The 22,141-nt window shown below is 48.0% G+C and overlaps 1 protein-coding gene across 6 annotated transcripts in view; it reads right to left on the reverse strand.

The window, feature by feature from the left end:
* The window catches only part of KANK1 (KN motif and ankyrin repeat domains 1), a 206,443-nt gene that overhangs the window by 39,747 nt on the left and 144,555 nt on the right, over window positions 1-22,141 (reverse strand). Inside the window, exon 1 of one of the 6 annotated variants that reach the window (XM_043565804.1) lies at window positions 20,594-21,018. The exons of 3 other annotated variants lie outside the window; for them this stretch is intronic. The gene's annotated coding sequence lies outside the window, so the exon portion shown is untranslated. Of the gene's footprint in view, window positions 1-14,903; window positions 15,020-17,621; window positions 17,761-20,593; window positions 21,019-22,141 lie in introns of those variants that run through there. 2 more of the 6 variants (XM_043565805.1, XM_043565806.1) reach the window with 2 other exon arrangements.

The raw sequence follows: 22,141 nt of genomic DNA on the forward strand, positions 1-22,141 counted from the left end.
AGAGACAATGAGGCCAAATTCCCTTGTGTTCAGAGAGAAGCTGAAATCAACAAACTAAGGGTAATTCTACTCTTTATGTCTACATTTACCACCTATCAAACTTGGTGCTCCATGAGAGTGGCCCAATTTATGGCCTCCGGAATAATTTAAAATTTCTTTGCAGTTTTTCAGCATTAGTCAAGTGAAATGGAGATACGGATATCTCAAAAATAACGTTTTTTAAAGTAAGCTCTATGCCCAACTTGGGTTTGAACTCAAGACCCTGAGATCAAGAGTCACATGCTCTACTGACTGAGCCAGCCAGGTGCCCCCAAAATAATTTATTTTTTTATTAAAAACATTTTTTTAAGTTTATTTTTACGAGACAGAGAAAGACAGAGCGTGAGCAAGGGACGGGTAGGGAGAGAGGGAGACACAGGCTCTAGGCTCTGAGCTGTCAGCATAGAGCCCGACGCAGGGCTCAAACTCTGGAACCATGAGATCATGACCTGAGCTGCAGTCAGACGCTTCACCGACTGAGTCACCCAGGTGCCCCTGAAAATAATTTCTTTTAAATTAACAAAGAATTACATGACCTTGATTTTTCTTTTCTTTTCTGGTGCAAAAAGGTGATTTTATTGAAGCAGGGGGACAGGACCCGTGGGCAGGAAGAGCTGTCCAATCTTGATTTTTCAAGCGAATTAAACTTACTTTCCAAACAATATTTGGTTTGGGCAGACAAAAAAATTTAACACACTCCCTGGGAGGTGGGAGATCAGACAGGTGGCAGTAAACTAGTCACCGTATTAACCTGTTTGTGGTGGTTCTCGACTAGGGGTCATTTTGCCCCCCAGGAGACATCTGGCAATATCTGAGGACGGTTTTGGTTGTCACAGCTGGAAGGGGTGCTACTGGCATCTTGCGGGTAGAGGCCAAGGTCGCCACTAAACATCTGAGAGCGCACAGGACAGTCCCACCCTCCCCGACAAAGGATCATCCAGCCCGGGATGTCAGTAGTGCTGAGGCGGAGAAGGCCTGCGCTCAAGGCAGGGGGCAGAGTAACAACTTCTCATAGACCAACTGAGTGTTTGGCCTCGTACGTCATGGTGTTCGAGTCCCTCACCTCCTGGGGCGGGGGTGGGGGAGGGTGGGGGTGGGGGGGGCATGACATCATGCACCAGTGACAGGGTGAAAAAAACACCACTTCTGAGTAAGAAAACGTGACATATTTCCTACACATTCTACCACACGGAGCCACTCTTTAATAGGAGCAGAACGCACCAAAGGTTTCTGAAATAACATGTCCTGGTGGACTTTTAAATGGCCAAAACTTTGGTATTATTAGTTTATCTATTATTTAGGAGACAAGGACTTCTTTGTGCCAATGTCACTGCTGCACACGCTCAGCCCGATCACCAACTGCCGAACCCCACCTTGAGAAATAATTACACCCATGTGCCACCCTTCCACACATTTTATGGATTTTTCTTCACCAGATACTCTAACGTGATGGTTGAAAATGAAGAACTTTGCTAATTCTGGTAACTTTACTGTCTCTCCTCCCATAAAGCACGAAGGCTTTGTCCAAAGAGCTGAGTCAGTCCCCGAAAAGCACATAATTATCCTGGATTCCCATGTTTAAAAGCAGCAGAGGGGCGCCGGGGTGGCTCAGTCGGTTAAGCGTCCGACTCTTGGTTTCAGCTCAGGTCATGATCTCACAGTTCGAGAGTTCAAGTTCCCCATCAGGCTCTGTGCTGGCAACCGGGAGCCTGCTTGGGATTCTCTCTCTGTCACTCTCTCTCTCGCTCTCGCTCTCTCTCGGCCCCTCCCTTGCTCATGCTCTCTCTCTCAAAAACAAACTAAAAAAAAAAAAAAGCAAGCAGAGTTGCAAGCATCCTATTGTTAGAAGCAGTAAAAAGATTCCACGTGAGCCAAGGCTGAGAGGCAGGAAAGAAAACCAGTAGGACGAACTCAGGGAGGGGTGGGGGGCAGTGGGGGAAGTTCTAGCCAAGTTAATTACTCCTAGCCTGAGAGCGACTGAGTTCCAAGTCAACTTTCCTAGGCTCGCATCAGCGGGACAGAGAAGAGAGCAAAGTGGAACAGATCCTTCTGGACGGGTTTAACCGGAAAGTTCTCCCGATGACATTGTTGGCATCAAAACTTTCAGACCCAAGGACCTTCCCTGTACCAAATCCCCAAGAAACACTACTGGCAGAACACAATACAAAGGAGAACAACGCAAGTGTTCCTCATTCTGCTTTAAGATAACATGTGACAGATGAGATCTCCTCTTGTTCTTTCATTCCCCCAAGAGTTACTTTGACACCAACGCCTTGTCCCTCCCAGTTACCAAACCTATCCGTCCTTCCATTCGCACGAGGACCTGCTAGGAGTCAGAACCTGTTTTGTCAAGCCCGAGTTCCTCCTGTTCCGGGGACCTGCCTGCCTCCGCCCTGCCTTCTCCAGGTTGCAGCTGTTCTGAACAGCCACCCCAAGGCTTCGGGCACACGGGAAATGACAACGGTAAAGAAAGCGAAAGTGTTAAGCCACAAGTTCACAGGAAATCCCAGGCCAAGTGAGCTGCTGTACAATCAACTGCAAGTGTACAAATTATACAGGCTTGGCTTGGTGAGAGGGCTAGGTTGTGAGATGGTGTGGTTTCTCGTGTCCGTAACTCTTTGCAACTCCTGTTGGCTTCTCCCTCTGAACGTTTAGACTTCCTCTCGCAGCCAATCTCATCTCTGCTTTTTTAACCGGTGCCCGTGGACACATCTTCCACGGTCTCCCATCACCACCCGGCTCCATAATCCCACACCTCATCAAGGGCAGGCTGATCGAGAGCAAATGCAACAACCAGACTGAAAGAAGGATTTTATGCTTCCGTTTGGCGAATATTTATCAAGTACCTACGATGGGCCAAAGCCATGAGCTAATAAGCACGTCAGACACAGAGCCCGTTTGGGTCAACCTGGGAAGCACCGGCGGAGATGGAAGAGACCGGGGGAGGACTGTGGCACGAGAACACCAAGGACAGAGCGGGGACCCCACCAGGAGGGAGTCTGGAACGTTCCACCACAGCGCTGTGCTGAGGACCCCGTGCAGGGTGTGTGTCTGCAGGGTGGAGGGGAAGGGGGTGGGAGAAACTCTAGATAAAGAAACTGCACACCCACAACCTGACACTTTCAGGCACTGAACAGAGGGGCTCTGCCCCAAGCGAGGCAGAGAGGGGACTGCACCCCAGCCGTGCAGGGCCCTGGGAGGCACTCTTTTCCCAAGTGCCCTGGGAAGCTATAGAAGGGTTCTCAACAAGGGAGCGAACTGCTCAGATCTGCATTTTAGTAAGACTGCTCCGGCCACATGCTGGAGTACGGATCACAATTCCCTTCAGCATCCTGCATCAGGTTTCCGTGGGTGGCTCCCAAGGCCCCGTGAATTCTTCTCTCGGTATCACACGTTCCCTTGCACGGTGTGAGTTTTATTTATTTTTTTTTAATTTTTATTTTTTTGCACGGTGTGAGTTTTAAAACAACTAGATGTAAGTGCTCGCCACAGTGTTAAAACCACGAGAACCTACAACGTGCGTGTGGGGACCTGCGGCCTACACCTTCCCCAGAAATCCTGAGGAGGGAATGGAGAGGGTCTGGCAAATCTCAGCCACTCTGGGCTGGGCTGGGCTGGAGACCAGGGTCGGCTCTCGGGGACTCGTCCCCTGGAGCTCTATCCATGACCTCATTATGCTGCTCAAAAAGAAAATATTTTTCTTCAAAGCAGCGGATGACTCACTGTGGAGAAAAATGATAGGATTTCCTTTTCTGAAAGTCACTAAAACATGATAAATCTAACCTGGGGGGGACAGGGGTGGCACGGGGGAGGGTCCGACTTAACTGGCTCTGAGATGCAGGGTACAAACTTGGTGTGTCCTTGAAAATCTAGGACGGGAGCAGCAGGGACTTCAACGTGACTGTGAAGCGAAGACAGCACTGCCCCTGACACCAAGCAAGCGTCTCCGTGCAGGAGGGAGAGCGAGACAGGAGACAGGACAGCGCGTTATCACCTCCCCTTAGGGCTCCCGTCCCAGCCGATACTTTACCCACACCTGGCCAGGGGCCGGCTCACCTAACAGGGAAGGCTAATGACAGAGAGGACAGAGTCTGGGAGAACGTAAGCAATGCTCTCCAAAAATCCAGGACTTCCACTCACTAAGCTGGTCTCCGACCAGCTCAACTTCAGGTCCCTTGAATCACCTGTCATAGCCCGCCTGCCCGACAAGGATCTCGCTGCAGGTGGCCCCTCCCTGTGGCCTGAGGTGCGTACAACATCTAGAACTCAGAGAACACGTGCCACCTATCAGTTATTCTCAAATGTCGGTGCACCTCAGATCAGCTATTCATTTATTTTTTATTAAAAAAAATTTTTTTTAACGTTTATTTTTGAGAGAGACAGAGACAGAGTGCCAGCTGGGGAGGGGCAGAGAGAGGGAGGGAGACACACAATCAGAAGCAAGGTCCAGGCTCTGAGCTGTCAGCCCAGGGCCCGACAGGGGACTCGAACCCACAAACTGCAAGATCATGACCTGAGCCGAAGTCAGATGCTTAACTGACTGAGCCACCCAGGCGCCCCAGTTATTTATTTATTTATTTTTTTAATGTTTATTTATTCATGTGAGAGAGAGACAGAGAGACGCTCAGAGGGAGAGGGAGGCAGAGAATCTCAAGCAGGTTCTGTGCAGTCAGCACAGAGCCTGATACGGGGCTCAAACTCACCAACTATGAGATCACGACCTGAACTGATATCAAGAGTTGAATGACTGAGCCACCCAGGTGGCCCTCAGATCAGCAGTTTAGAGACAGCACCCACCTGGCTCGGAAGCTTTCTTCTGGCTTCTCACTGCCCCACTCAGGGAGAATTTCAGCATCAAAATACTGTGATTGATGATACAGCAGATGACACCCTGATGAATAAACCAGGGACCTCCGAGGCCATGATGTTCTAACAAATACACTTGAGTGCCAACTAACGAATAATGGAATTATGAAAACAAAATCATCACTTAACAGCCACTATAACAGTGGCTGATTTGGGAAGGAATCCTCACCACTGGACATAAAGCTTACGAGCAGAGACTCTGTGCTGAAGAACAGGGTATTGGAATGGCGTCTGACTACCTTCCCAGAAAATACTTATCAATCACAAAGGGAAACAATAGTCTGCAGTGCAGGAAGCTCACAGACAACCTCATGGACCAGGCGGTCAAGGCTGACGTCACGTGACCCCGAGGGCATGCTCTTTCTCCGGTGTTCCTGCCTAGAAGGCATGGCGTGAGTCTGGAAACGTGGATGGATCCTACTTGAAAGGCATCCTGCAGAACAGAAGGTCTTTCTTTAAAACCGTCAAGGTCATGCAAGAAAGGAAAAGGCCAAGAACTCTTCTAGGTTGAAGGAGACTTACAGAGACAAGGTATACGCAGGACAGACATGGAAAGAGACGGAGCAAATGTGGTAAAAGGCTAACCACTGGGGAATCTGAATCTGGGCTGAAGGAGGAGTGAGAATTTCTTCGTAAATTTTCCATAAGCGTGAAGTCCTTTCAAAGTCAATCACACACATACGTGGCTGTATACGCGGAGTCTAGAGAGGACAGTAAACTCTCTTCGCTTGTGTCTTTAGGGACATGAGTACAGACAGCCAGTCACCAGGGAGCAAAGCCAAGACTCTGCTCATAGATGCGAATGAGGCAGCTTGCTTTTTTTGTTATTGTTTGGTTTGAGTTTTTTGGTTTTTTTGTTTTTTTTTTTTAAATCGGGGCCTGATGCCTCTGCTGTTCTGTATGACGTATCCTTTGACCAATTTTACATCTGCTTGAGGTATCCCTGGCAACGCAGAGGGCTCCTCAATGATTAACCTTGCAGACTGATAGGTCAGGAGCCCCATTAGAGGGAAAAACGTCTAAAAGCTCCTTTCTGTGGCGCTGAAGAGTCTTCAACAGTTTGGCCCCAAGCCACCACCTCCCAGGTTCCTTCCCACCCTGAACCACAACCCAAGGAACAACCTTTGAGCCTAACCACCTTCGCTCGTCCTGTTCCCTCCACCCGCCCCTGCCCTTCTCATCTGTCAGAATTAGCTGCGCTGTCCTGGCCCAACCCAAACAGCCCATCCTTTGTCGAAGCTTCGCTTATCCCCAACTGCTCTGCCCTGGGAGGAACTGGTCACTTTCTTCCTTCTGTTCTAAAACACTCGGCCTACACATGCGGATGAGCAGGCGGGTCTTCCCCAACCAGACGGTGTCTCGGGCCGTGGAGGGCGGGCGGTGGACAGGAACGCAGAATTTCTTTTTTTTATCCCTGAGTGCTTGGCAGTGTGATCCATATATGTCGAAATGAAAAACTCCACATCTAGGCATCTACAGATTAATGAGGACGGGTGGAGGAAGAGACGTCATGATTAAGAGCAGGCACTCTGGGGCCAGACTGCCTGGGATTGAATCCTGGTCCTGCCACTTTCCAGCTGTTGGCAACTTAGATCCTATTTCGGCCATATAATTGGGAAAATAACAGACCTGCTTCACGATGCTGTTGCAGACTGCTTAGATCGATGCCTGCGGTCTGTTATTATTTACTATGACTGATCACCCTCTGTGGCTGGGTGAAGCATCCCAGATGATCCAGAACGGCTCCCCTTCACCCTGCTTCTTCTCTCACACTCCATGAAGCTAGGGTTTGAGGTGTTTAGCCAATGAGTTTGCTAAAACTTTGAGGTCCATGTTGGATCTGGCTTCCGACAGCGGATAGGGGAGATGTTGGCTGGGTCGTGCAGGGGATGTGCGTGTGGGAGCACAGGGACACGGGGGGCATGGAGAGCAGGCACCAGTTAAGGGGGAGAAGTCCTGGGCCAACACCAGTTATGCAGGAAGGAGGTGACATAAAACAGGAGCAAAAGTAGACGAACACCCCCAATCTTCAAAAATAAATTATGGCCAGGGGCACCCGGGGGGTTCAGCTGGATAAGCATCCGACTTCGGCTCAGGTCCATGAGTTCGAGCCCCACATCGGGCTCTGAGCTGACAACTGAGAGCCCGGATCCTGCTTCAGATTCTATGTCTCCCTCTCTCTCTGCCCCTCCCCTGCTCACGCACGCTCTCTCCCTCTAAAATTAAATGTTAAAAAATTAAAAAACAAATAAATTATGGCCAAATTAAAACATTCCTTCCTCCTAAGAAGGGGACATGAGTCGGCACTAATTTTCTTGAACCATCTCGGGCTTCCAGCTCTATGGCAGCCCTAAGAGTAAAGCCCTCTTCAACACGCTGTGCGGAGACGTGTGCTTTAGGACCACGGGGCACATCTCTGTGACGGTCTAGGCTGGCTTGCCTAAATTGGGGAAGGTATACTTTTCAATAAAGAGGAACAGGAGCTATAAATATTTCCCAGGTCACTAACAAGCAATGGGCAGCAGGGGCCGGGGACCGCACAGGGCAGAGATAAGCGTTGTATGCATGAAATGAGAGGGCTGGTAGGACTCTGAGACTCCACGGAAGTTTCTTCCAGACTATGACCCTGTGACCGTACTGCACTCACAATGTCACGACACCGCACGCAAGGTGCTCAAGCGAAGAAAGTGGTTAATGGTGGCAGGTGTCAGACCAGACGAGCCCACACAGACAGTGCCCGTGGCCTCTTTCTTTGCCCCTTTCATCCCGTAGCACCTTCCCTGACGTGTCACATCACCCGGCACGGCCCAACCGGCCCCGAACGCGGCCCCCCTTTGCTGCATCATCAGGTCTGGCCCGGGCATGTCGCCAGAGTCCAGAAGCCAGGCTACAGGTGAGCGGTTGGGAGGGAAGAAAGCGGAAAGGGTTACGTTCCTGGGAACGGAATGGGCTGTGTCTTAATGAAAGGCACTTTGTGTGAAGGGGGCACGTGACACTGCAGGGGCCCTGAGGTTTACACAATGGCCCTCTTCTCCAGTGCTCCGTGCCAGCGCTCAGAGGCGACGACTCGACCCCAAATGGGTCTCGAAGTAGGGCCCTTCACCCACGGAGGCACTGCTCTCTAATGTTCACCACCTAACGTGATGAGATGTTGCTGAAATACAGCCTGAAATATCTGTCACGCATGCACAGGAGAGAAGGAGCCTGGGGACTAAGGGCCGTTTCTTCAGAACTTTCTTCAGAAACAAGCATGTCGTGCTAAGTGTAAATATAGGAAATGTGGCAGTTCAAAGGGTAATTCTGTGGAAAGCAGAGGAGTCACACAAGCCCAAAACACTGGGCTTTTCTAACAAAACAGCATGGGTTTGGGGCGTGGGGTGGCGGGGGGACAGAACTGAGGTAAACTGTATGAATCACAGCCCTTACTTTGTTTTAAAGTGTTTATATAAGAACAAGAAGCCAGCTTTCAGGCACCCAGAACGGTTCCCCCTTCGAAACACAGAGCTGAAAACAAATGACCAAAAATGGATTTAGCAACAAAAAAGCAAATTCTGGAATTGAAATACACCATCAATGCAGAAACTCAAACCGTAGCATCTACGTACAACCTTTCACTCCCACGACAATGACATCTTTATGTCGAAGCCACAGCTAAAGCTGAAATGATCAATGAACCTAAAACCAAGTACCGAGTTTTCATTTCCAGCTTGTAATAAAAGCAAATATTTGTCATAACCTCTAGCGTTCCCCTCCCCCCCCCCCAAACTTCACCCTCTCCTTTTTTCTTCTTTTGGGCTTTCTTACTTACCTACCCAGGAACAAAATAACTATGATTCTCAGCAAGCAGGAAGCCAAGCCTCCAGCATACTTCCCTCGTCATTAAAGGAACTATACACATTAGCAGGCAGACAGCCCAGGAGCTGCTGGAGAGAATTTATTTATACCCATTTGGAATTTCCTGACCAACTAACAGCCTGCTGGCTGCGGGGTTTAATTCCAGCACTCCAGGCGTCAGTGAGACAGCAAAAACTACCACCCAACAGAATCGCCAGCGAGGATCTTAACAACAAATAAAGAGGTGGAGACAGACCTCTCCTGTGCCCCTTCCTATTTTTCAAACACGCTATCCTCATGTTCTTTAAACATGTGAAATGCTAACCTAGAAGTATAGCTGCAGATCAACTAATTCTAGGAAGAAGTCAGAGAAGCAGCAAATGTTTTCTGTGCACCACCCCCCACCACCCTAACTTATTCCCTCCCCAAAGCCTCCCTGTTAGAAGAACTTTGAGCTACGGCTCAGTAGCCGTCTGCTGAAGGAAATGATTCAGTCGAATGCTGAGCCCAGGCTGGGCTGGAGGCGAGTGGTTCCCCCGCTTGGTTTATTCTTCTGTAATGCAACATGTAATTTGAAGGCTAAAAACACTCCCGGTTGTAAACCACAGACCCAAGGCTTTTTTTCAAATCGCTTTAAACATTTTTATCCAAAATCAATCATGTGACTTTCAAAGACACAGACTTAGTTCCCAAACAAGTGCATTCTGTCTTAGGATGGTAACATCTCTCAGCAACCTTTTGTTTCTGTTTTAAAACCTAAGAATGATGTGCTCCTCTAATGGAACATTATTTCTGAGAGAGAGAGAGAGAGAGAGAGAGAGAGAGAGAGAGAGCGAGCGCGAGCAGGGGAGGGACAGAGAGAGAGGGAGACACAGAATCCAAAGCAGGCTCCAGGCTCTGAGCTGCCAGCACAGAGCCCAATGCGGAACTTGAACCCACGAAATGTGAGATCATGACCTGAGCTCAAGTTGGATGTTTAACTGAATGAGCCACCCAGGCACCCCAAGAAAAGGTACTTTAAAACCTGCTCTTCATTTGTTCCTAACAGCACTGGATAAAAGTGACTCTAGTAGGGGGCGCCTGGACATCTCAGTCAGTTAAGTGTCTGATTCTTCGTTTCAGTCAGGTTATGATCTCATGGTTCGCAGGTTCGAGCCCCACGTCAGGCTCCACGCTGACAGAGCAGACCCTGCTTGGGATTCTCTCCCTCCCTTTCTTTGTGCCTCTCCTCTGTTCTCTCACTCTCTCACAATAAATAAATACATTAAAAAAAAATAGTGACTCTAGCAGAACAAGATTTACTGAACTCTGTCTATGGGGCAAACAAGCAAAACCCGTTCTAAACAAAAAAGAGAGATTAACAAAGATTAGGGTGACTCCAAATCACCTGGTTTGCAAAATGCATAACAGCGGACAGCTATGCACAGAAAAGCCAAATGTTTTCAAGAATCCACTGAATTCGCCTCGTGTGACTGGTCCATCTGAGTGCCTGTACACGTCCTGAGTCTCACTCCATTTACCTTCTTGTTCCATCGTCCTGGCACCCTGCTGGTGGCTGGATGCTTATCTTTGGGACATACACCTTTCTGCGTGAAGCTACAAGGACTCAACTTTTTTAAGAGGGTGTGGGACTCATTTGGGTTTGTTTTACGACAAATGAAAAAACGGATTAAAAAAAAATGAAGAACAAAGCTTTGAGTGCCAGACAGTCTGAAATATAGGGTCCAAATAATTCCAAATTATTTTATCCCCAAACGGCTACATTAGATGAAAGATTTGAGTTACGGGGCACTGGGGTGGCTCTGTCGGTTAAGCATCTGATTCTTGGTTTCTGTTCAGGTCATGACCTTACCATTTCATGGGTTCGAGCCCCACATCAGGCTCTGCACTGACCGTGAGGAGCCTGCTTGGGATTCTCTGCCTCCCTCTCTCTCCGTCCCTCCCCCACTCATGTGTACACGCACACGCTCTCTCAAAATAAACTTAAAAAAAAATTCTTCCTCTTTGGTGAGCTTCAAAATGAGCTTATTGAGATATTTACATACCATAAAATTTACTGATTTTTAAAAGTGTATATATAGTTTGGTGAGTTTTAGTAAACGTATACAGTGTGGCATCCACACCCACAATCCAGTTTTAGGAAGTGTCCATCATCCTAAAAATTCCCTCGGGCTTGTTTTAGCCTTTGCTTTTAACAGAGAGACATTTTTCTCCGGACTTAGGAGAAAATTCTGGTATTATTCAGTCACACTATTATATTCCAAACTAGGTATTATGATCAAAAGCCTTGTTCTTAAGAACTAAAGGGATGAATCTGAACGTAGTGTTTCTTAATCCTGTGAAAGAGGATTCTGCTCCATTTTTATTCTGTAAACATTGTGTTCTGGTTAAGAATATAGCTTATTCTAGGGGCGCCTGGGTGGCGCAGTCGGTTAAGCGTCCGACTTCAGCCAGGTCACGATCTCGTGGTCCGCGAGTTTGAGCCCCGCGTCGGGCTCTGGGCTGATGGCTCAGAGCCTGGAGCCTGTTTCCGATTCTGTGTCTCCCTCTCTCTCTGCCCCTCCCCCGTTCATGCTCTGTCTCTCTCTGTCCCAAAAATAAATAAACGTTGGAAAAAAAAATTAAAAAAAAAAGAATATAGCTTATTCTAGAAGCAGCTGAAGAAGGGAGCCCGGGTGGCTCCGTTGGTTAAGCGTTCGACTTCAGCTCAGGTCATGATCTCAGGGTTCTTGAGTTCAAGCCCCACACCCGCTTCAGATCCTCTGTCCCCCACTCTCTCTTTGCCCCTCCCCTGCTTGCGCTCTCTCAAAAGTCAATAGCTGAAAGCAATTATTTCCTATGTGTGCTTCCATTAAGCAGAAAAGTCATAGTATACAGATCCATATCTAGTCCTTTATGACGGATGACAGAGGATGGAAACGGTGAACAATAAAAACAGGAATGCCTTCTGCCTGGAAAGTGCCAGTCACACAGGTTCCCTCTGCCGGGAGAGAAACACACCTGTTGGCCTTCACTCTCTTTTAATTTATGTACAAAAGAAGCATCCAAGCGAACCCTGGGAGAACGGGGGGATGTACTTTCCTCGATAGGTGGAAAGCAGCCGGAAAGGCTGACAGCCAGCGTGAAGGGAAAGAGACTGTGGACAAAAGCCTTCTGTGACACCAGGCAGGCCGAGGGCACTGACGGTCTTTGTCCCCTGGGTGGCCGCTGCGGGGCACGGAGGCTGCAGTCAAGCATATCTGAACCCACAGTTCTAATGCTTACTTGGCAGGATTACTGCATCGAGACTTTTATCTCTGGGGGGGCCTGACCCCCAGTCTAGAGATCAAACCCAAGTTAAATGAAGTAGGGAGTGGTAATGGGGAATTACACTCGGACATTTTAAGATGCAGATTTCCTGACACACCCCGAGTGTACCTTCCTCCCCCAGTACGTTCCTCTTCTCTCGGTGACTGATTACTAACTTACTAACGCGCTTCCGGCCTCACAGACACAGCACTGCGCCCCCATCTATCCCGACCGTCCAGTGCACACGATTCTTCTAGACCACTGTTCGAGGCACTTCATACAAGTGCGAATGCATTTCAACTTCACCACCACCCTGTGAGCTAAGTATGGTTACTGGTATTTTACAGATGCAGCTTACGTCATCTATATTGCTCACTCCTCCACGGTTGGGTGAGTACTACCCAGTACTGAAAAGCCACTTACAAAGTATAGTCTTTTCTATACCTCAGAGGGCAGAGAAAGATGGAGGCGGGAGACGGGAGCAGGAAACTCTGAAGGGTAGGGAGAAGGAACATGCTTTGTCTTGGACTGTTCCTTCCCCTTCTGTATTTACATTTAAAAACTATACCCCCCCCCTTTTTTTTTTAAATACTTTTAACGTTTATTTCTTTTTGAGAGAGAGACAGACAGACAGACAGACCAGACAGGGAAGGAGCAGAGAGAGACGGGGAGACACAGAATCCCAAGCAGGCTCCAGGCTCCGAGATGTTGGCACAGAGCCAGAGTGGGGCTCGAACTCACAAACTGAGATCATGACCTGAGCCGACGTCAGATGCTTAACTGACTGAGCCACCCAGGCGTCCCTGGATTTTTCCTTCCCCTTTGATGTGTTTTCCCGGCCTCTCAGACAAAGTTTTCCTAGGTTGCACAGACCAGCTGAAGTTATCAGTTCTGTCTGAAGCTGGCCCTTACCCTCCAGCCATGTCCTCTCTGCAGGCTTACAGAAGGCCTGTGCCTCCCTCTGCCCCTACTCCTGCACACACCCCACACCTCGACAAACTTAGGGGAGCCATGTCCTCTAAATCTCCATGAAGTGCGTGTCCCCAGAAGGGCAGGCGCCCAGAGCCCAGCAGGCTAATTTAAATCCTTCCAGAGGAGCCCAACTCTGCGTGTTACTCTTTCCTTTTAAACAGATGTGCGCACCTGTCAGAGATTGAGCCCATGCCCTCATCTTACAGCTGAGTCAGGACTCTGGGCTGGGGCGGCCACAGCGCTAACATCACTTTTAGCTTTCGGGGCAGAAGTACCAACACTGGGACGTCCCAGACCAGCACCCTCCGTGCCAGAAGTTTTCAACCCCACTGCACAATTAAACTGCCTGGGGCTGTTTTCAAAAAACGCTGAGCTGCCCACCCCCCACCCCAGTGAATCAGAATCTCCTGGAGCAGAGCCAGAGGCATCAGCATTTTTAGAGGTTCCCCAGATGAGTCTATACTGAAGCCAGAAATAAGGTCCTCTGCTTTAAGCCAAACAAGGTCTGCGTCTCAAAGTGTGTCTGGCTGAGGGCCAAATTGGGGGCAGCCCCTTAACCATACAATCACCCTCAGGGTCCAGATGACAAGTTCAAACACCCTCAGAGTCCAGGCCAGTCACTGAAAGGAGGGGTCCAGGGCAGCTGGGGGGGGGGGGAACCAGCGAGCACCTGTTCCCTCCAGCTCACTTGGCCTGGGGAAGAACAACATCCAACAGACATCTTTGACCTTTCAAGAGAAGCTGAAGAAATTAGTATTTTTATATGAAATCACCGCATTTTTAAAATCTTGGCAATTAAATTAAAACAAAACCCTGGGTTGGCCAAACAGAACTCACTCCCAGGCCTCAGTGTGACCCAGCACGGGCTTCATGGTACCCATCCGGGATCCAATTTCATCCCTGGTCCCATTCCTTTTTCTTTTCCCATTTTCCAGGTGACCACCTATTTTTCTTTCCCATTTGATTATTTTTGAAAGATTTTATTTTTAAGCAACCTCTATACCCAACGTGGGGCTCGAACTCACAACCCTGAGATCAAGAGTCGCACGCTCCACCAAATGAGGCAGCCAGGCGCCCCTTCTTCCCTTAAAAAAAAATTTTTTTTTTTACATTTATTTATTTTTGAGAAACAGAGTGAGACAAAGTGTGAGCGGGGAAGGGGCAGAGAGAGAAGGAGACACAGAATCCAAAGCAGGCTCCAGGCTCTGAGCTGTCAGCACGGAGCCGGACGCGGGGCTCGAACCCATAAACTGTGAGATCATGACCTGAGCCGAAGTCAGACGCTCAACCAAATGAGCCACCCAGGCGCCCCCTTCTTCCCTTTTTAAATTAACAAGAGTCCTTATTGGAGCAAACCATAGAACAGATTAGAAAAACAATGTTAATTGTGCTGCATATTAATTTAATCACTTTATGTTTCACTTAGCTCTGTTACTATTACGATGTTTCATTAAAAAAAAAAAAGATACAGGAGTATATGGGGGGGCTCAGTGCATTGAGCATCTGACTTCAGCTCAGGTCATGATCTCATAGATCATGGGTTCGAGCCCCATGTCGGGCCCTGTGCTGACAGCTCAGAGCCTGGAGCCTATTTAAGATTCTGTGTCTCTGGCTCTCTCTGCCCCTCCCCTGCTCATATTGTGTCTCTCTCTCAAAAATAAACACACACACACACACACACACACACACACACAAAAGGTGAAGACAACAGCCTGGGATCCTTACCACCATTCCTCATGAAGGTAAACTTAAGGTGCAGGAGTGCTACGTATAAGAATTCATCTTAAAAAGAGACAGACTGAAATCAGGATGCTGTGCTATCACTCTTGAGGAAGGCCAGGGTTATTTCTGCGATACTGTAGATGTGCCTCCCTCCCAATCCCTACAGAATTCAAACTCCTTACCATGCTTCTTCACCCTTCCTGGGCTCTCAGAACGGAGATGGACTGACACACAAGCTGATGTCCAGGCTGACTCCAGGGAGGGAGAGCCGTGGGAGGAGCTCCCTTCCACATCCCTGCCAGCTCCTTCTCCACCCACCTCTGCCACAGCCCTTGAAAGGGATTACAGGACAGGTCCAGCGAGGGCTTCTAGCTCTTTCTAGTCCTGTTAGGCATGTGCAGCGTTGGGGATTGCAGGAGGGTTCCTCCTTTACATGCCTGGATTTGAAGGATGTGCTCTTTCTAAAACTTACGTGTTTTAGAAAGGGGAGATTTTCCAAAGAGAGGCCACAGTCACCATGAGGAGGGTGTGCCCAGCAGAAGTGTGGCATTCTGGCCAGGAGAGTGATATTAGGACAAGGACACTGTGGGTGATGGGCCTATGCAAAAAGGCCCAAAACAAAACAAAAAAAAAAACAAAAAAAAAACCCCAAAAAACAAAAAACCTGTCTTCTGTCTTTGTTATACCTTACTCAACAAAGTGCATTTCCTCGAACACATGTAAGTCTTAACGCCAGAGTCAGAATGATTTTCTACACGACAGGCTTTCTTCACGGTCTGGGGTGCCCCATGATTATTACTTTCCTCAAACTTATACAAGAGACTGTCTCACGATATACTTTCACCTAGGTCTTGAAATCAGCTTTGAAAACAGCCCATGACAAAATGGATTGAGAGGCGTGAAAATAAATAAGGAGATTAAGACTTTAAAATAGATTACCACAAAGACCATAACCACCTCAAACAAGAACAGTCTATTTAATATTCCTTTATAATTAAAATTTATAGTTGATAATGATTATAATTTATTAAATAATTATTTACTCTAATTAAAGAACCGTTTATTTCCTGCCACCTAAAAGGGGTCAGAGATCTGTAGACACCTCCCCAAGAGCACCGTGGGAAGAAGGCGGGCCGAATGACCAGCCATATTCCCAACCTAAGAGGCCACCAACTCGGTTTCCCAACCATGGTTCCAACCAGCCTGCCAAACCAGACTAGGTAACAAGCCCGGGGCAAAAGGAAGTGACTGGAGCTTAACATCCTCTCTCTGGCTGGATCCTCTCTCTGGCTGGGTCGCTGACAAGAAAGAGGCCATGGAAGCTAGAAAGAACTTTCCAATGGCCTTTGACAATAATCTTCCCTGGACGACCACATTGTATCTGCTCACCTTGCTCCGGAACCCAAGGCACTTAACAGACAATATCATTTCACACCGACCTTAGAGCACGTGATGGGGAGAAAGGAGATACGAGAACTTGCACTCAGTGGTGAGGTAAGAGGAGGAAGCCTGTAAGCGAGTGTATGCCACAGACTGAAAAATACCCAGGGACCCAGGCTGGGAGAAAACCATAAAAGGTGTAACGATGTAAGACGGGCAAACGGCAGGGCTCAATTCAATCGCACAGAGACGCAAGCAGGCCCTGTGCCTGGGTCTTGCTCTGGATTCGAGGCCCAGTGTTATGCCAGCACAAAACAGGTGCGCTGCAAACAGGTGCCGCTTGAACGTGGAGCCTGAGCAAGCCACAATGGGCACACCTAGTTGCAGATGACGTGGCTCTTGCCTCTGGAGGCCTCCATCCTGACAGATGGGTGAGGCCCACAGCCCTAACTCTTAATGAAAAGACAGGGCTCTCCAGGAATAAAGAAGAGGAAGGGGTGAGGTCCTCCTGGGAGCAACTGAGAACACCTGTTAGAAGAAATAAGTGAGGAAGGTCTTGAGGGAGGAGCAGTAGGTATGGGAAAGAAAGCCAGAGCAAGAGGACAGTGCTTTGAGCAAGCCCCTAGGAGGCGAACAGAGCAGGTGGGCAGCGGGGACGGTGCAGAAGCCCCAGCCTGTTCCACAACTCTGCCCAGAACTGGTCTCTGGCTGCCTGGGGCCCTGGAGGGCTGGGAAGGCGCCCCATGATTTTCCCAGGCATCAGGACCGAAGAAACAGAAACAGATCATGATTTCTATCCAAGGAAGGTCAAAAACAAAAGCCCAGAGTTAAGAGGAGGGAAGAGAGATTAAAGTTCGTGAAAGCTAACATGTTTGGAGAGACAGAAAGAATAATAGAAGTATAGAAAATCCAATGATCCTTAATCTTGCCAGCCATCCTTAACAAAACAAAATCACAAAGAAGGGAGAGTAAGGCAAAGAAAGACCAACTTTCACAGGACCTCAGGGCGGGTCCAGGTCACTAAAAAAGGGAAACAGCCGTCCCTCTGCCAAATGAATTTCTGTGTAGTCATTTAAAAGTGAGCTACTGGGGGTGCCTGGGTGGCTCAGTCGGTTAAGCCTCTAACTGCGGCTCAGGTCATGATCTCGAGGCTCGCAGGTTCACGCCCCGCATCAGGCTCTGGGCCGACAGCTCAGAGCCTGGAGCCTGCTTCGGATTCTGTGCCTCCCTCTCTCTCTGCCCCTACCTTGCTCATGCTCTCTTTCTCTCTCAAAAATAAACATTAAAACAAATTTTTTTTAAGTAAAAAAAATAAAAGTTCGTTCGACTGAATGAACGAACTCATTGAAGTATTTTTACTGAGTTTTCTATCATTCCTTCTGGTTGTTCCAAAACTGCACCCTGATTTATATTCACCACTGTCTGCGAAGTATTTTTTTTTTCATATGAAAGTGGCCAGAGGACAGAAGAGCAAAGAATAATGCCCCAGAGGGGAAACCCCAGCTTTGAGGCCCCTTTACCTTTAAGGAAGATTTCCTGTCTGGGGTTTCTTCATTGAAAATCAGTCGGCTGAGGGGCCGTAAGTTCGAGGAGCTATTTTCTAGCGCCCCAACAACGTCCAAGCAGCCCTGTTCAGGGAACCCACAGCTGCTGCATGTGTGAGTGATGCATGAGACTGTGGAAGAAGGTGCCCAGGAACTGGTGGGATTCCTTCCCACACGGGGTGACAGGGAGCCAACCACAGAAGCTTAGGATGTGAGGTGACTGCTTCCCCTTCACACTGCCAAGCTGCTGTCCCTGGGACAGACTTGGAACCCGTGTAAAGCGTGGTGCTAATGGAAAAAGTTGGCGGTACAGGGCATCGGTGTTTTGCAATTTTTTTCCTGTAAGCTACATTGTTGGAATGGTTTGACATGCAAACCTCTCCCTCCACCCCTACCGGCCCACAGACTTCCAGGTCTCCACCCTGGTACGCGACAACAATCAGCACATCATCGGGCTGACTCACCACCTACAGGGGCGGGGTCCCGGCTGGGGTCCCCGCGGCATAAAGCCCACAGGTACCGATGCCTCCTTGGCCAGCTCATGGGAAGACAAATCAGTCTTTGTTCTCCCAGCTGGACGGGAACACGCCAGAATGTGCTGCCTCCAAAAACATCTCCACGGCGTGTTCCTGAGATGTGTTAATACATCCCAGTCAATCAATTTGGAATGCTGGTGGAAAAGGAAATCAATCAGCCATACGGGGTGGGCTCACGGACGTAGCCGAGGAGGACACTGACAGCAGAGGAAGAAGGAACATTTTCAGCTTTAATCAGAAGAAAGTGAGAGGTGACGCATGTAACTAAGGGTGTAAAGATATTATGCAGCTGGGCTAATCAATGGTTAGAAACATCATCTCTCTCTCTTATATTTCGAGTCCGGGAACATCCTTTTCCTCTTCTTCCGGGAGACCTGGTGTGCCTGCCGAACAGCAACACTTAAAATGCCTTCACTTTGTGGGCAGTTAATCTGAGAGAAAAAAGGCACTCAGAAGTGGGCAGGGATGGGAAAATCTGACAGCACAAGCTGAACCAATGTTTTCACAAAATGGTTTGCAAAGCTGATGGGATTTATTGACTGAACCAAATATTGTGAGACTAAATTCAGAAAAATCACATGATGACCTCTTGATTCTACCTAAAAGAGAGCACGTCCAAAATACAGAAGATCCCTCTGGGGAGGCAACTTGTTCACTTAGATAAGATCATGAAAAAAGACCTAAAATACACACAGTACTTGTGACTCTTCACAGAAAATTGCTTCCATAAACATCATGCTAAGTAGCACCTCCTTTATTTTTTTAATGTTTGTTCATATTGGAGGAGAGGGGCAGGGAGAGAGAGGGAGAGAGAGAATCCCAAGTCCCAACCCCAAACTGGGTCTCGAACTCACAAACCGTGAGATTATGATCTGAGCTGAAATCAACAGCCAGACACTTAACCCACTGAGCCACCCAGGTGCCCCTAAGCACCGCCTCTGTTAAATAAAGGCTCACGGGGGCACCTGGGTAGCTCAGGCGGTTAAGTGTCTGATTTCGGCTCAGGTCATGATCTCAGGGTTTGTGGGTTCGAGCCCCACCTCGGGCTCTGTGCTGACAGCTCAGAGCCTGGAGCCTCCTTCAGATCCTTTGTTCCCCTCTCTCTCGGCCCCTCTCCCACTCACGCTCTCTCTCCCTCCCTCTGTCTCAAAAATAAATACACGTTAAAAAAATAAAAAATAAATGAATAAATAAGAACTCACAAGGTGAAACTTTACCATGCCTACAACCTCCAACCCAGCTGGGAGAAAAGTTATGGGTCCCTCAAACCTGGCCTGTCACAACCAAGACAGAGTAAGTGCACACAGATTCAACTTCTGGGATAAGAATGCTTCCTTATCAATCCCATAATCTGTCCATTGACCCAGTTTTCATTCATGGTCATAATCTGCTTTTCTTATCTGTTGGTCAGAAAGGCCTTCTGAATATTACAGAATGTTATTTAAGCTCATTCCAAGAGCTGCTAAGATTAGAAATCTGGTCAGTATTAAAAAAAGAACCCTCACGAGAGCGGAATACTTATTTTTAAGTAGTGAGATCACTTGTGCACTTAGAACTACCAGCTGAGATCATGAGGAGACCCACATGGGCTGCATGTTTAAACATTTCTTGTTGCCAGGATTTACGGCGAACTGCAACCCAAACCAGAACCAGGCTTAGCCTCTAGAACTGCACACTGGGGCACCGTGGTGGCTCAGTCAGTTAAGCGTCCAACTTCAGTTCGGTGGTGATCTCACGGTTTTTGAGTTCGAGCCCCGCGTTGTGCTGTGTGCAGACAGAGCTTCAGATTCTGTATCTCCCTTTCTCTCTGCTCCTCCCCTACTTGTGCTCTCTCTCTCAAAAATAAACATTTATATATATAACATGAGCATACTTTTCCTAAAGCATATGGAAATGAGTAAATCAGCTGCAGCTCATTCCAAAAATATCCGGCAGAGAAGCCAAGAGAGGAAAAACAGAATCAACCAACATTTTTTCCAAGTGAGAATTTCTACAAGGGTTTGAATGAATCCTATCAAATCTGATTTCCCGGTTGGGTCTCCTAGGAGGTTTTGATGAGAAAAGTCTACTCAATGCAATTTTTAGGTATGTTGCCAGGAAACAGCAAGAATTTATAACCTCTGTGAATTCGAGAACTATGCTGATATTCTTTGTGCCAGAGCAAATCAAACAGCCCTGTACAGAGAAGGACCCCAAAGCAGCAACTGTGAGCTGAAGTCGCTCATTTTCCAAGCCCACACAAACCCTTCTCGGGAGCTGCACAAAGGAGATGAACTGGAATTATCTGGGGCACAGAAGGCAAACCTGTGGAAAAGAGGCTAATGAGCTAGACTTTGGATGGGGTTGGCTAGCCCACCCAAGCTCTTCAAGAAAGAGGGAAGTGCAGAATCAGAAATAAATGCCAATACTCACGATGGGAAGTCTGGGGGGTAAGCAAGGCACAGAATATTCAAATCCTGTAGGAAAGGCTGTTTTAATCCTTTGCCTCACTCTGCAGCTTTAGAAAGAGCGCAGGAGCTCAAGTTTTTAATGTAGCGCATCTCCCTGCTGGGCTTTTATTTTGTGTGTGTGTGTGTGTGTGTGTGTGTGTGTGTGTTTCCTTTCTTCTTGGCACCCAGAGAGCATCTGGGCAGAAATCTCCAAATGGAGGGTGTATTTGTGCCTGATGCCGGGAAGAGCCGGGATCTACCCCTTCCCACATCCACGTGGGCTGTCTCTCGCTGCAAGATAAGGCATCTTTCCTTGGCTTAACCAGAGTTTAATCGCCTGTCTGAAACCTGAATGATGCTTAACCCATTCTGACTCGCTCGAGGTCTGGAACCACAACGCCCATAAGGTGAAGCTGGCTGCAGGTTAAAACAGAAGCCTTACGAGGTGAAACAAGCTAGCCCTGAGGAGGGAGGGACCCTTCAGAAGCTCTCTGGGGGCCGGATGAATTCTGCGGTTCTGATTTAACCAGACAGGTGGAACTCTGAAAGGCAAGGCCTCCTATTTGTAGTGGTCTCAGCATTTTATTTGTTTATTTTGTTTATTTGTTTATCATGTTTATTTAATTAATCTGAGAGAGAGACAGAGCAGGAGCAGGGGAGGGGCAGAGAGAGAGAGGGAGACAGACAATCCCAAGCAGGCTCCGTGCTGCCACGCACAGCCCGATGCAGGGCTTGAACTCACCAACCGTGAGATCTTGACCTGAGTCGAAACCAAAGGTCAGACCCTTAACCAACTGAGCCACCCAGGTGCCCCTCGGCATTTTAAAAATTAGGAAGTTCGGGGCGCCTGGGTGGCACAGTCGGTTAAGCATCCGACTTCAGCCAGGTCACGATCTCGCGGTCTGTGAGTTCGAGCCCCGCGTTGGGCTCTGGGCTGATGGCTCAGAGCCTGGAGCCTGTTTCCAATTCTGTGTCTCCCTCTCTCTCGGCCCCTCCCCCGTTCATGCTCTGTCTCTCTCTGTCCCAAAAATAAATAAAAAAACGTTGAAAAACAAAAAAATTTAAAAAAAAAATTAGGAAGTTCAAGGGTAACTACTACTTTCTTAAAAAAAAAAAAATCTTCTGAAACACCGTCACTATGTAGGAAAATACATTATTTCATTTACAAACTCCAGGGTGAAATTAGCCTTTCATAAGCTAAAAACTAAGTTTCATTTAAAGTTGAAATGTATAATTAAGATCCAATTATTAAACACACCAGAGGAATGGTGCTGCATGCTATACTAAATACGAATATGCCTGTTACTTTGGCTCTTAATTCACACTAAGAAAAAATACCTTTTCACCATAACCTCTATCAGGGAGGACAGTTTACTGATGACAGTTTACTGGCCTACTTTTGGGTTTCACGTAGTTTTCTCAACTATATACCTTCCCCTTGACCTGTTTAATCAGAACATCACAGACTCTACGCTTCTGATTTTTTAATGCCAACAGAATGCGGGGAACAAGGAAAACGCTCTCTGTGTTC

Source organism: Prionailurus bengalensis, chromosome D4 (assembly GCF_016509475.1).
Source record: "Prionailurus bengalensis isolate Pbe53 chromosome D4, Fcat_Pben_1.1_paternal_pri, whole genome shotgun sequence".
Classification (NCBI taxonomy): domain Eukaryota; kingdom Metazoa; phylum Chordata; class Mammalia; order Carnivora; family Felidae; genus Prionailurus; species Prionailurus bengalensis.